This window comes from Elephas maximus, chromosome 27 (assembly GCF_024166365.1).
Source record: "Elephas maximus indicus isolate mEleMax1 chromosome 27, mEleMax1 primary haplotype, whole genome shotgun sequence".
Taxonomy (NCBI): Eukaryota; Metazoa; Chordata; class Mammalia; order Proboscidea; family Elephantidae; genus Elephas; species Elephas maximus.
In genome coordinates, this window is record NC_064845.1 from 26,117,506 (window position 1) to 26,129,804 (window position 12,299).

Consider the following 12,299-nt stretch of genomic DNA (forward strand, 5'->3'; position numbering starts at 1 on the left):
ATCATTTTGTGGTTTACAAAACTATTCTCTAACTATCCCTTTTTACTCTCTCTTCTGTTCCTCTGAGGCCAGCAGCATTGACATCACCTGGGAACTTCCCAGAAAAGCACCATCTCAGACCCCACCGTGTCCTCCTGAGTTAGAATCTACATTTTACCAAGATGCTGAGGTGATGTGCACGCACAGGGCGTCTGAGAACTGCTGCTTTGTCTCATTCTGAGTCTCCTAATACGGTTGCAATGAGTTGGAACCAGTTCACCGACACCTAACAACAGTGACAACAGTGACCCTCAGAGGAAGGCAGGGTATTTTACAGATGAGGAAATCAAGACTCAGAGTTGTTAAGTAACTAAGTCAAGGTTGCTATGCTTGTGTCTTATCCAAAATTTCTTGCTCTAAACCTTATGCAGCCAGGATGCTCATTAGATGTGAGGATAGCAAAACTTCATGTCACGTACTTTGGACGCGTGATCAGGAGGGTCCAGGCAGTGAAGAACATCATGCTCGGAAAAATAGAGGGTCACCCAAAAAGAGGAAAACCCTCAATCAGACGGATTGACACAGTGACTGAAACAGTGGGCTTTAACATAGCAACTATTGTGAGGATGGCACAGAACCAGGCAGTGTTTCATTCTGTTGTACACAGGGTCTCTGTGAGTTAGAATTGACGGCACCTAAAAAAAAAAAAAAATTTTTTTTTTTTTTTTTTAACAACAACAACAACAAACCTAATGCTCTCTTCCTGGTTGGGCTGGAGTCAGCCTTGTACAACAGAGACTCCTGGCTGCCTAGTAGTCCATGTGGATAGTTCTAGCCAACTAGTGGCTGAGTTCTAGCCAGCATAATGTGAGTGGAAGTAGGAAGTACTGTGATCCATTTCTAGGGAAAAGAGACAAACTGAACAAGATAACTCCCATGCAAGCTCCTCCATTGTGTTTTCCACTGCTAGCTGGCTTGAAAGGAGAGGACTCCTCAGAGCATCCTTGGTCTTTGAGGCACAGGGGAGATTGGTGTACCCACAGGTATCTGGTTGCAGCAGGGAGTCATGCTCTGAACAAGGCAGGTGGTTGTCAGCTGTCCCCTGAGTGTCTGTGAGGAAAGCATGTTCCTGTTCCCTAGAACGCAAAGGTGGTTCAGTTCTGCAGCTGGACCATGGGGACCCAGTGCTTTCAGTTGTAAGGACTGGTAGGCACCAATTGGACCCCTGTTGTGGGTGGCTAGGTGATGTGGGTGGAGCCACCAGTCCTCAGGCCCCTGATGTGGGTAGGTGAGGACCCTGTTTAATAGGCAAAGCAGTGTCAAACATCAAAAACCTACCTCTCCACCACACAGCTGAAACAGTTGAAATCACATTTCGAGCAGATACATTTGCAGTCTACCAACAAGGGCCTAATCTGAAATGGGCCCACACAGGTCCCTGCAGGGGTTAAAGGTATTCGAAGTGTGCCTGAACAGGACCTGCTTCTGTCCTGAGCCTCCCAGCTTAGTGGAGCTGGCACATTATCTTATCTCCCAAGGCCAGGGGAATGGCTCAGAGTACACAGTAGGACCTATCTCAGGCCCAGGGAAATCGACAGCCACTGAAGCCGGCTTGGGGGCTGGCAGTGTGGTAAAATAAATGCAAGTACTTAGCTTTTGCCAAGAGTGCTGTTCTTCTCTGGTTGGGGAGATGTGAGTAGACTGTGCGGCCTGCTGTCTCTCCCTGAGGAACCCGCATCGCGTACATTACCACCAGCTCTGCTGTGGTTTTTCTGGGGAATTGTGCCTGAGTGGCGCTGGTTCCTGCTGAGTCAGGTCTGGCAACTCCTTGCCGCTTCTGAACCATCTCTCCCTCCCCCTGCCGCTCAGCTCAGTCCGATTTCTGAACTTCGCCTGTGATGTTCAGGGCTCCTACCTTCTCATATATATAAACGTTTCACTTGTTTGTTTTTTTTTTTGGTCTTTGTTGTAATAGGGATCGCTGGAAGCATCTAACTACTCCACTATCTTGGCCCCGCCTTACCCCAGAGCAACCTTAGAAATTGTTTAGAGATGGCAAGACTGTTGTCAGCCTGGGTACCTGGATCACTGCATTGAGAAAGCCCACCACAGTGACGGGCCTGTCACCTGTCTGGTATGTGTACAGGAGCCAGAAGTAAACTTTTATAGAGCTTGAGACATTATATTTGTTTGGGTCTATTTCTTAAGCGCTTAGCCAACTCTAACAAATACATTCGAGCAGTGACCTAGTACTTGAAGTCATGGGTCTTTTGGCCTAATGCATTCATTCATTTTTTTTGTCTCTGGCAGTTGGTGATTGATCGATCGTGGTCCAGCATGCAGAAGTGAGTGTGTGGTGACAAGCAGCAGAGCTGATGAGTTGTGAAGACATGTGTTTGAAGGCTGCCACACTCCCTACTCCAGGGTAAGGCAGGGGCAGTGGCTGCCATTGTTACTCTGACTTTGCCAAGTCATAGGGACTCTTGTCTCTCCAGCCTCTCGAAGTTACTGCAATGGGATACCCTGCCTGTGAAAAGTTCCCAAAGCATCTATTGATTCAACTCATAGGCACCATGCTAGTCAGTAATTGTGAAGAGAAAACCGTTAGGTTTTGGATGATAGGATGGAATTCATTATGTGCATTGAAATATCTCAGGCATTATTAGGGACTTCTTTGTATGAGGTGTGATTTTCCTAGGACCAGGAAAGGGTTGTTGGACCTTCCTGAGGTGTGTTGTCCAGAATGGAACCAGGTCTGATTGCCCTTTTCCTGTACCCTATCAGGTTGTTAGCTCTGCCAGCTCACGTTCCCTCAACCACCTTCCTCCTTCTCCGTGGATCACTTTCCTTAACTAGTCTTTCGTTAATTACTTTTTCTAGAAAAGAAACAGCTTGCCAGAGACTTGAGGATTCCAGGTTTGGTGGATAATAGCATTAGCAAAGCACATGTTTCTGCCAGTTCCGCTTTATCCCGTGTCACTGGTGGTCACATGTCCATTTATTCATCTCTTTACAGTTCCTAGTGATTCAGGTAAGGAGCCCTGGTGGCACAATTGTTAAGCACTTGGCTGCTAACCATAAGGTTGGCAATTCAAACCTTCCCAGTGGCTCCATGGGAGAAAGACCTGGGAATCTGATGGCACCTGACAACAGTGAATCAGGCATTGGCATTGGGAACATTAATTATGACCAAGGCTGGCTTTGAGCTCTCATTTGTGCTGAAGATTTCTGAGTCCAGAAGGAGAAAGTCACTGTTTGGTGTACCCTTCTGAGAGTCCAGGTGGAAGTCTGGGAAGAAGGGGTAGAAAAGATACCACATCTCTTTCTGAGCTCTCCAGCTTCTATAGCTTGAACTCAAATCAGACTCCTTGAAGAGAAATTTACAACTAATAAAATCTAGGCAGAGCCAAGGGTGGTTCGGAAAGAGGGACAGGAAGTGAAAAATTAAAAAAGAAAAGTTGTATTCAGCTTAAAAACTGTTTGGAGTGTTGTCTTAAGCTTCCTTTAGTACTTTGGAGCCCTTACTAGATAATGTCCCATTGCCAGCCTCAGACACAGGGCGACCAGAAAGGGTGATGTCCTTAGATGCCTCACATGGCTCGGTAATGAATGTAATTTACTGAGCAAAACACACAACTAGGGGCTGTAGATCTCTGGAGATTCCCATCAACATACATCATTACTGCTCTGGAGTGACGCGTGTGTGGGGATGAGTAAAGCAGAAAAAACGCAGCTGCAAGAGCATGTCATCAACGGAAGACTCCAGGTGAGCAGCCAGGCACAGGCAGACCACAGCTCAGGGGATGGAGTTTGCTAAGGAAAGGAGCTGGTCCTGCCAGGTTTTCTCAGTAAAAGAAAAGAGTTGGGCTTTGTGAGCTCTACTCATTTCCCTCTATGACTCCCTGTATCCTCTGTTTGAACAGTAATTAAAAAACATAGCATGTCAGAAATAGCAGTAGACCGGCATGTGTAAATGCTGTCCAATGATAAAATTGTAGAGTAAACCATTCTTTAACTATTATTTAGGGGCCAAAGAACGTAATCCTAGAGATACCAGTAGACCAGAGTTTCTCAACCTCAATGCGGTTGACATTTTGGTCCAGACAGTTCTTGTAGGGGGGTGGGGGGGCGGTTGTTGGAGGATGTTTAGCAGCATCACTGGCCTCTGCCCACTGGATGCCAGTAGCACTGCCCCCTTCCCCAATCATGACAATCAAAAATGTCTCCAGACATGCCAGGTGTCTATAGGAAGGGGGCAGGGGCACCAAAAGAGCCCCAGTTGAGTGACTACAGTGGGAGATACAGGAATTTAATCTTGCTCTGAGTTTCTCTGGGAGTGTATTTTAATGATTTAACCTCATCATGCCTCAGTTTCCTGACCTGTAGACACAGTCTAAGGAAGTAACATGCATAGTACTGTGTGGCAACTAGGGGGTTCTCTAAGTGCTCGGAAACAATACCTGCCTGCCCCCCACATTTCCAGGACCCAAAGATCACTCTTAATCTTTGTGATGGCAGTAAGTAGGGGCAGTGGGAATTCGGAGAAGGGTGAAGGCTCAGTGGTGTGGGAAATGGTGAACAGTACCGGCATCTGAGTTTACTTGAAGACATCCTGTCCTAGTTTATTGTGACAGTGTATTCTGGATGAAGGCCTTCTTTTGGAGAGGAGAGGAAGGGGAGGGTGAAGGCAGGAAGGAGGCTGCTCAGAAGAGCAGCCAGGAAAGTGCACTCGATGGGGCGATCTCGTAGTATGAAAGTGAGGCATACATAAGTAGACCAGAGGACACAGAGAAGTAACCCCCAAATCAAAATATATTTTCAAATGACTGCTGATACAGAAGAGTTTTTGCAGGTAATTAAGGAAGACCAGAGACTGTTTGGAGAAGTCTCTTTGTTCTAGAGCCTTTACATTTCTGTCTCCTCTCTTTTGGAATATGGAAAAAAGATGTCTTCACATATGCTTTTGATAAACGCTTTACTATGATATGTGTGTTCTTTTGTTACTCTTCAGAATTACGTGTTGGAAAGGTGAAAAAGCTGTAATCCTGATCTAGACCCAAGTGATCTGCATTATTTTGATAGAAAGCACCAACTCGACTCTAAGGAAGGGTCAGTGCAGGGATTAGACATAAACTATCCTGGCGGGCTTGCATTCACCCTTACTGTGCTTCTGGTCTCTGTAGCATTAGACACACTTACAGAGTTTCTGACAAATGTGGACAGATCTTCGATCTAATACGTGGAGAAGCCGTCTTAGACAGGTAAAAAAAAAGACAGGTAGCCTTGTTTATTTATCTTCTCTCTATGCTGCATTTATACTACTAGGTGTTAAGTTCTTACTAGAAGAAAGGGCACTTCTGTGTAGCAGAAAGGGGACAGTGAGAGAAAGTATTTTGCTAGATAGGTTGGTGTCTTAGTCATCTAGTGCTGCTGTAACAGAAATGCCACAAGTGGATGGCTTTAACAAAGAGAAATTTGTTCTCTCACAGTTTAGGCGTCTAGAAGTCCAAATTCATGATGCTAGCTCCAGGGGAAGGCTTTTTCTCTGTGTGAGCTCTGAGGGAAGGTTCTTGTCATCAATCTTCCCATCCTAGGAGCTTCTCAGTGCAGGGGCCTTGGATCCAAAGGAAGCGCCCCCCTTGTGGTTGTGCATTCTTGGTGGTAGGAGGTCTCTGTACTCATTTCTCTCTTTTATATCTTGAAAGAGATTGATTTAAAATACAAACTAATTTTGTAGATTGAGTCTTGCCTCATTAACATAACTGCCCCTAATCCCACCTCATTAACATCCTAGAGGTAGGATTTGCAACCCATGGGAAATTCCATCAGATGACAGAGTGTTGGACAGTCATACAATGCTGGGAATCATGGCCTAGCCAAGTTGACAAACATTTTAGGGGAGACACAATTCAATCCATGAGAGTTAGTATTTGAATAGTTGAAGTTTTCATTCTAGTGCTACTCAGACTGTGGTCCTAGCAGCATCAGCATTACCTGGGAACTTGTTAGAGATGTAAATGATTGGGGCTCAACCCAGACCTCCTGAATCAGAAACTTGGGGTTGGAGCTCAATAATCTGTGTTTTAACAAGCCCTCCGTGTTTCTGACGTATGCTAAAATTTGAGAGTGCTGCTCTAGTGATGCGTGATATGGTGAAATCTTATGCATAGTGTCTGTGTGTGTATGGAGGGCAAGGGTTAAGGAAGTGTTTTATCAGGTAGTCAGAAGATGAGTAAGATTGTCTTCTCACATACTTTTGGATTATTTTCCTGGTCCATGGTGTAAGCCTTTAACTATGCTGTCTAGTACAATAGCCACAAGCCACATGTGGCTATTTATATTTAAACTAACACAACTAATACAATCAAGAAAACTTACTCAGTTGAACTAGCCACCTTTCAAGTGCTCAGGAACCACATATGCTTAGTGCTGCCTTATTAGAGAGCACAGATGTAGAGCATGTTCATCATCACAGAAAGTTCTATTGGACAGCACTGTTTCAGCCTGTAATGACCCCTGTTTGACTCATACAGGCTGGAAACCCCCACTTGGAGGACGGTGTGTTCTAGTTAAGTCAAGACCTCAACTCCTTTAAAGCAGAATGGAGTTTCGGACTTCTCTACCCTGGGGAGACTTTCACTTTGTAGTTGTATCCTGGTGAACTTTGTATCTTGTTCTGACATCTGCCTGGTATAGAAAGTGCTGTATGTCTCTGTCCCACATAACTGAGTGCACTGCTTCTAAAACATTTGCTCTTTAATCTGCTAAACTGTCTCTTTCCATTTGGTCTCCCGATGCCCTGACCAGCGGTGGTAAAGCTTGTTTGTGCATAACGTCTCTTTGAATACTGCCTAGAGCTTTATAAAGAGTCTGGAAGAGGTGGCAAGAGAATTTCACATCTTCTTTTTCCCCAGAGTGCCTCAAAAAACTGTTTCACAAGAGGATATTAATTTATAAACTTAATCTGTGAAGAGTTATCCTCTGAAGAATTAATCTCTAAAGTGAAATTTCAACGGATGTATTATAGCACAGATTTAGTAATTAAGTCCTTTAGCAACATGGAGAAATTTTCAGTTGATACTCTATTGCTATTATCAAGCAGCTCTGGTGATGTAGTGGTTAAGTGCTCAGCTGCTAACCGAAAGGTCACGGTTGGAACCCACCAGTTGCTCAGAGGGAGAAAGATGGGGCAGTCTGCTTTCCTAACGATTACAGCCTTGGAAAGCCTATGTGGCAGTCTACTCTGTCCTGTCAGGTTGCTCTGAGTTGGAATCGACTCGATCGCAGTGAGTTTGGTTTTGGCATTGCAGTTATCAACAATAGCAATAATTATTTAGTTGCTAAGAAATTCTCCTAATTAGAACAAATGAAAAGTTGTGGAAATGCATTGTTTAAAAGATGAAATTGAAAGCTAACTGGGCCCATGGGAGGGGGTATGAGAGTAAGAACTTTGTGTGCCTTTAGCATTATTGCTGGAGGTGAGGGAAGGAGGTGCATAGGGGATCACATTGACCTTTGGACAACCTTAACTTGACTGGTTCACTTCTGAGGGAGGATGTTGCTTATTCTCTTACTGCTCTCCTGTCTGTAATTTGCCTTTCTTACCCTCTTTTTTCTGCCCAGAATGTTGGAGGGGGCCCAGTATTTCTCAAAGAGGGTGCATTGGCGTGATTTATCATTATATGGAACTGTCCTGCCCATTTCGGACATTTATCATCCCTGGTCACTTGATGCCCATGTTACTCCAACCTAACCAAGTCATTGTGTCAACCAAAGATATCCACCCCACCTGCAGTACACATTTCCAAATGCCTGTGATTGAGAATTACTGGCTGTTAAAGGGATGAGCTTGGTGTCTTTTTTGGGAGGGAGAAGTGATTAGAGTTGGTGAAGGTGCAGGTGCTCCGAGGGGCTGAATCATTAATTTTTGACAGGACCTGGCTCCAAAGAGCCGCTTCTCGCAGTGCTAGAAGTGATGCTGGGAGCTGATTTTGTCCTATTAGACTAGAAGAATTGCGTTCTGCTACTGCAAGACTTGGACCCAGAGGCTCAAAATCAACAGAGGCCTCTGTTACTGCCAGGGAGGGACCTAACTCATGGGCAGGAAGATAGTTCCTGGTCTGGTGCCACTCCGGGGTGTGTCTGCACTAACACTAGTTGCTCATTCGTACTCTACTTCTTAGCCATTTACATGACATGGCGTTTCCATTTAGGCTTCTCTTCTGGGGTTTTTCTGCTCGTGCTCGCCATTCTTGCTCCTACTACCTACTGATGGTCTGTGTATGGACCAAAGTCCAAGAAAAGAATAGACTATGATAGGTTCTGTAGTAGCTATCATCCCTTTTGGCCTAAGCTCTTAAACCAGGCAATCTTATGGATGCTGATACCTTCTCCTGGTCTGTCTTAGTCATCTAGTGCTGCTACAACAGAAGTACCACAAGTGAATGGCTTTAACAAAGGGAAATTTATTTTCTGACAACCTGGTAGGCTAGAAGTCCAAATTCAGGGCGTCAGCTCCAAGGGAAGGCTTTCTTTCTCTCTCAGCTCTAGAGGAAGGCCCTTGCCCTCAATCTTCCTCTGGTGGTGGAGCTTCTCAGGCGCAGGGACCTCAGGTCCAAAGGACAGGCTTTGCTCCTAGTGTTTCTTTCTTGGTGGTATGAGGTCCCCCTCTCTGCTAGTTTCCCTTTCCTTTTATCTCTTGTAAGATGAATGTGGTGTCGGCCACACCCCAGGGAAACTCCCTTTACATTGAATCAGTGATGTGACCTTAATAAGGGTGTTACAATCCCAGCTAATTCTCTTTAACATAAAATTACCATCATACAATGGAGGAAACCACACAATATTGGAAATCATGGCCCAGCCAAATTGATACACACATTTTGGTGGTGGGGGGTGCATAATTCAATCCATACGTTGTCCAAACATTTGTGGCCTAGGGCTACTTGCTTCAATAAGGACTGTTGTCCTGGCAGTTTCCCTAGAAGGGAGCAGTGGTAGGATAGACTGATAGAGCATGAGACCCTCTCCAGTGTAAACCAATAAACCAGTTGCCCTTGCATCATTTCTGACTCATGGTGACACCATGTGTGCAGAGTAGACCTGTTCCCTAGGGTTTTCAATGCCGTGAGCTTTCAGAAACAGATCAGCAGGCCTTTCTTCCAGGGAGCCTCAGGGTGGCTTCGAACTACCACCCTTTTGGTTAGTAGTCAAGTGCTTAACCGTTTGCACCACCCAGGGACTCCGTCTCCAGTATGTTGCCGTTGTTGGTCACCGTCAAGTCGATTCTGACTCATAGCAAGAGCGTGCGTGCAGCGTAGAAATGCTCCGTAGGGTGTTCAAGGCTGTGACCTTTTAGAAGTAGATCACCAGGCCTGTGTTCCAAGGTGCCTCTGGATGGGTTCAAACTTCAACCTATCAGCTAGTAATCAAGCGCATCAGCATTTGTGCCACTCAGGGACTTCTCTCTCTGGCATAGGGACCCTGAATTGTTAACTTCTGGAATCAATATAAATAGCATTTGTGGGTTATGTGCAGCGTAGAGAATTGGAAGATGATTCACAAAACTTACGTGCTCTCATGTTCAGTAGCAATTGGGGAAAAGCATAAACCCTTTCTTTTAATTGAGACGATGGGCTGCATCTCAGTATAGAACAGTAGGGAAATTGCTAGACTAGATGATGGGGAAATGGGGAGTTGTATTTTCCATATGGATAGCCTGTTTTTTCCATCTGTCAAGTATGATTCTCTCGGCCACTTATGTATCCCATGAGAATAATGGCTAGGTGACTGTCTAAATGTTGAAAGACGTTTTGACACCTCTGACAAGTGTTGTTCAACAGCTGGGTTTGTAAGATTCCAGTTCTGACAAAGAAAATAACTTGGCTTATTAGTCTAAAAATAAATTCCGTATAAGTGTTGTCATTTTGGGGATTACTATCTTAGAAAGTGTAGTTAAAATTTTTTTATAGTGGGTTTTATTCATGTGAACAAATGAGTGTGACTTTACAAGGGAATGCATTATAATATCACAGAAGGCTCTGTCCTGATTCCTGATTCTGTGTCAGGGTAAGAACGACGGTCCAGGTTCCATTGGGACGGGCACAGCTGTGAGCGGGGTGATCTGTGGCAGCACAAAGAGCTCATGATGTCGACGAGTTCATTTAACGCTCTAACACTGAATTTTCTCACCGAGTAGCTGGATCCCCGTGGCACTGACAGAGAATCAGTCGGCGTTTCCTTAGAGGGATGGAGCTTTGTCGATTGGGAGTCAGCAGAGAAGGGGTGCAGCAGAGCTTCTCCAGCTGATGGGTGAGGAGAAAGTGTGGTTTGTTACCCAGGGGTGGCCGGGGTCAGCTTTCTCACCCAGGTGCTGACTACCAAAGTGAAAAGAACAGAGAGGAATCATTTGCTCCAGTTGCTCATCTTTCTCTTCTTGAAGATTCCTACACTCTCTATGGAATTAAAAGAAAAAAAAAATGAGAAGAGAAAAAAGTACAGAATTATATATAGTTCATTTAGATTTATTCCTTTTGAATGGGAAGATTGATATATAGATGATCACGTGTTGCCAGAAGATTAAAACCTTTACTTTTAACTGAGCATTAATCTTGCAGGCTAAACTAGATAAAAATAAAGCAGCTCGAATCTGTGCATACATAATTTTTTTTTTTTTTACAAAAATAAAACAAAATTATCATTGTTCCCGTAGGATCAGGAATTAACTTGCAGTAACCCTCAGTGAAGATTCTGTAGGAATGGTAAAGACATCTGCTCCCTCTAGGATGTAAAGAGATCCTGAGAGATGGCTGAGAGCCTAAAATCCTGGATCCATGAATCTTGTCTTGCCGCAGGTGACTCCCTGTGAGACCCCTGAGGGATAAATGTGCACCAGGGGAAGGACTGTGGGTGCAGATGCTTGATTGAGGACCTGTGACTGAGAACCCCCGACCTGGTGAGCCACCCCACCCTTCCTATGAGGCCTAGGAAGGGGCAGTGCCTCTTGGTGCTCTCTCTCCTGAGCCCATCATTGGCTGTTGCCTTGGACTTCCAAACAAGTAAAGCTGTGGCTGATTTAATGTTTTTAAATGTGACCCATCCCTAGCACCCACCTCCTTCGAGGGGGCATCAGAAACAAGGAAGAAAGCAGGCAAGGGGGAGGATGATTCTCCTAGCTATCAATAGCTTTCCCTGTTCCACGAGAAAGAACATTTATTGATCACTTTTATTTTTCCCTTCTCTTTTTTTTTTTTTTTTTGTGCTTTAGGTGAAATTTTTCAGCTGAAGGTAGTTTCTCGTACCAAAATTATACACATATTGTTATGTGACCCTAGGTGCTATCCCTAAAATGTGATCATACATTCCTCTTTTCCACCCCAGATTTCATGTGTTCATTCTACCAGTTCTGTCCCTTTCTGCCTTCTCATCCCACCTGCAGACAGGAATTTCCCATTTAGTCTCGTGTATCTACTTGAACTAAGAAGCACAGTCTTCACGAGTATCATTTTATGTCTTATAGTCCAGCCTGCTCTTTGTCTGAAGAGTTGGCTTTGGGAATGGTTTTAGTTCTAGGTTAACAGAGAATCTGAGGGCCATGTCTTCTGGGGTTTCTCTAGTCTCAGTCAGACCATTAAGTCTGGCCTTTTTATGAGAATTTCAGATCTACACCCCACTTTTCTCCTCCTTCAGGGACTCTCCATTTTGTTCCGTCAGGGCCGTCATTGGTGGCTGCAGGGCACCATTATCGATCACTTTTGAACTTTTAATTTTGGACAGTAATAAAATATTTGCCAAATATTAAAGGTCAGGACATTATTTAAAACCTGTTGCCGAGTCAGTTCCAACTCATGGCAACCCTATAGGACAGAGTAGAACTGCCCTATAGGGGTTCCAAGGAGCACCTAGTAGATTCAAACTGCCGAACTTTTGGTTAGTATCCGTAGCCTTAAACACTACACCATCAGGGTTTCCAGGAAATATTTAGAGACCCCAATTTAGAAAAGAGGCCAAGATCCCATTTTTACAGTCCTGGATTTTAACTTTTTCTCCCTTCTAGAAAAAGGTATCTCCAAATACCCCTTTATCTTTTTTCTTCTTCCATGAATGCTGTTACCTTGTTTAGGTCCTCTAATCTTTTGCATTTTCTCTTATGTCAGTCCTTTATTTCCAGAGTTTTTTGGTTCGCAGTGGGCTGTAAGACAAAGTGCTTCTTAACTGGGTATAAAGGCTGTCCCCAGGCTGACTGCAGCCTCCCTTTCTTTCTGCTCTTTGTATGCACAACATGTCCATTTATCCAAACTGGCCTGTGCCCTCCTCTCTCC

General features: G+C 44.6%; 1 protein-coding gene and 1 long non-coding RNA gene across 3 annotated transcripts in view; one reads left to right on the forward strand and one right to left on the reverse strand.

Moving 5' to 3' along the window:
- The window catches only part of LOC126068361 (uncharacterized), a 515,560-nt gene that overhangs the window by 260,045 nt on the left and 243,216 nt on the right, over nucleotides 1–12,299 (forward strand). For both annotated transcript variants that reach the window (XR_007515635.1, XR_007515636.1), the window contains exons 2-3: nucleotides 1,955–2,113; nucleotides 2,290–2,404. This is a non-coding gene — a long non-coding RNA (uncharacterized LOC126068361). The remainder of the gene's footprint in view (nucleotides 1–1,954; nucleotides 2,114–2,289; nucleotides 2,405–12,299) is intronic.
- Nucleotides 1–12,299, reverse strand: part of LOC126068310 (ral guanine nucleotide dissociation stimulator-like) — a 1,065,244-nt gene that overhangs the window by 160,722 nt on the left and 892,223 nt on the right. The gene's annotated exons all lie outside the window — the stretch shown is intronic.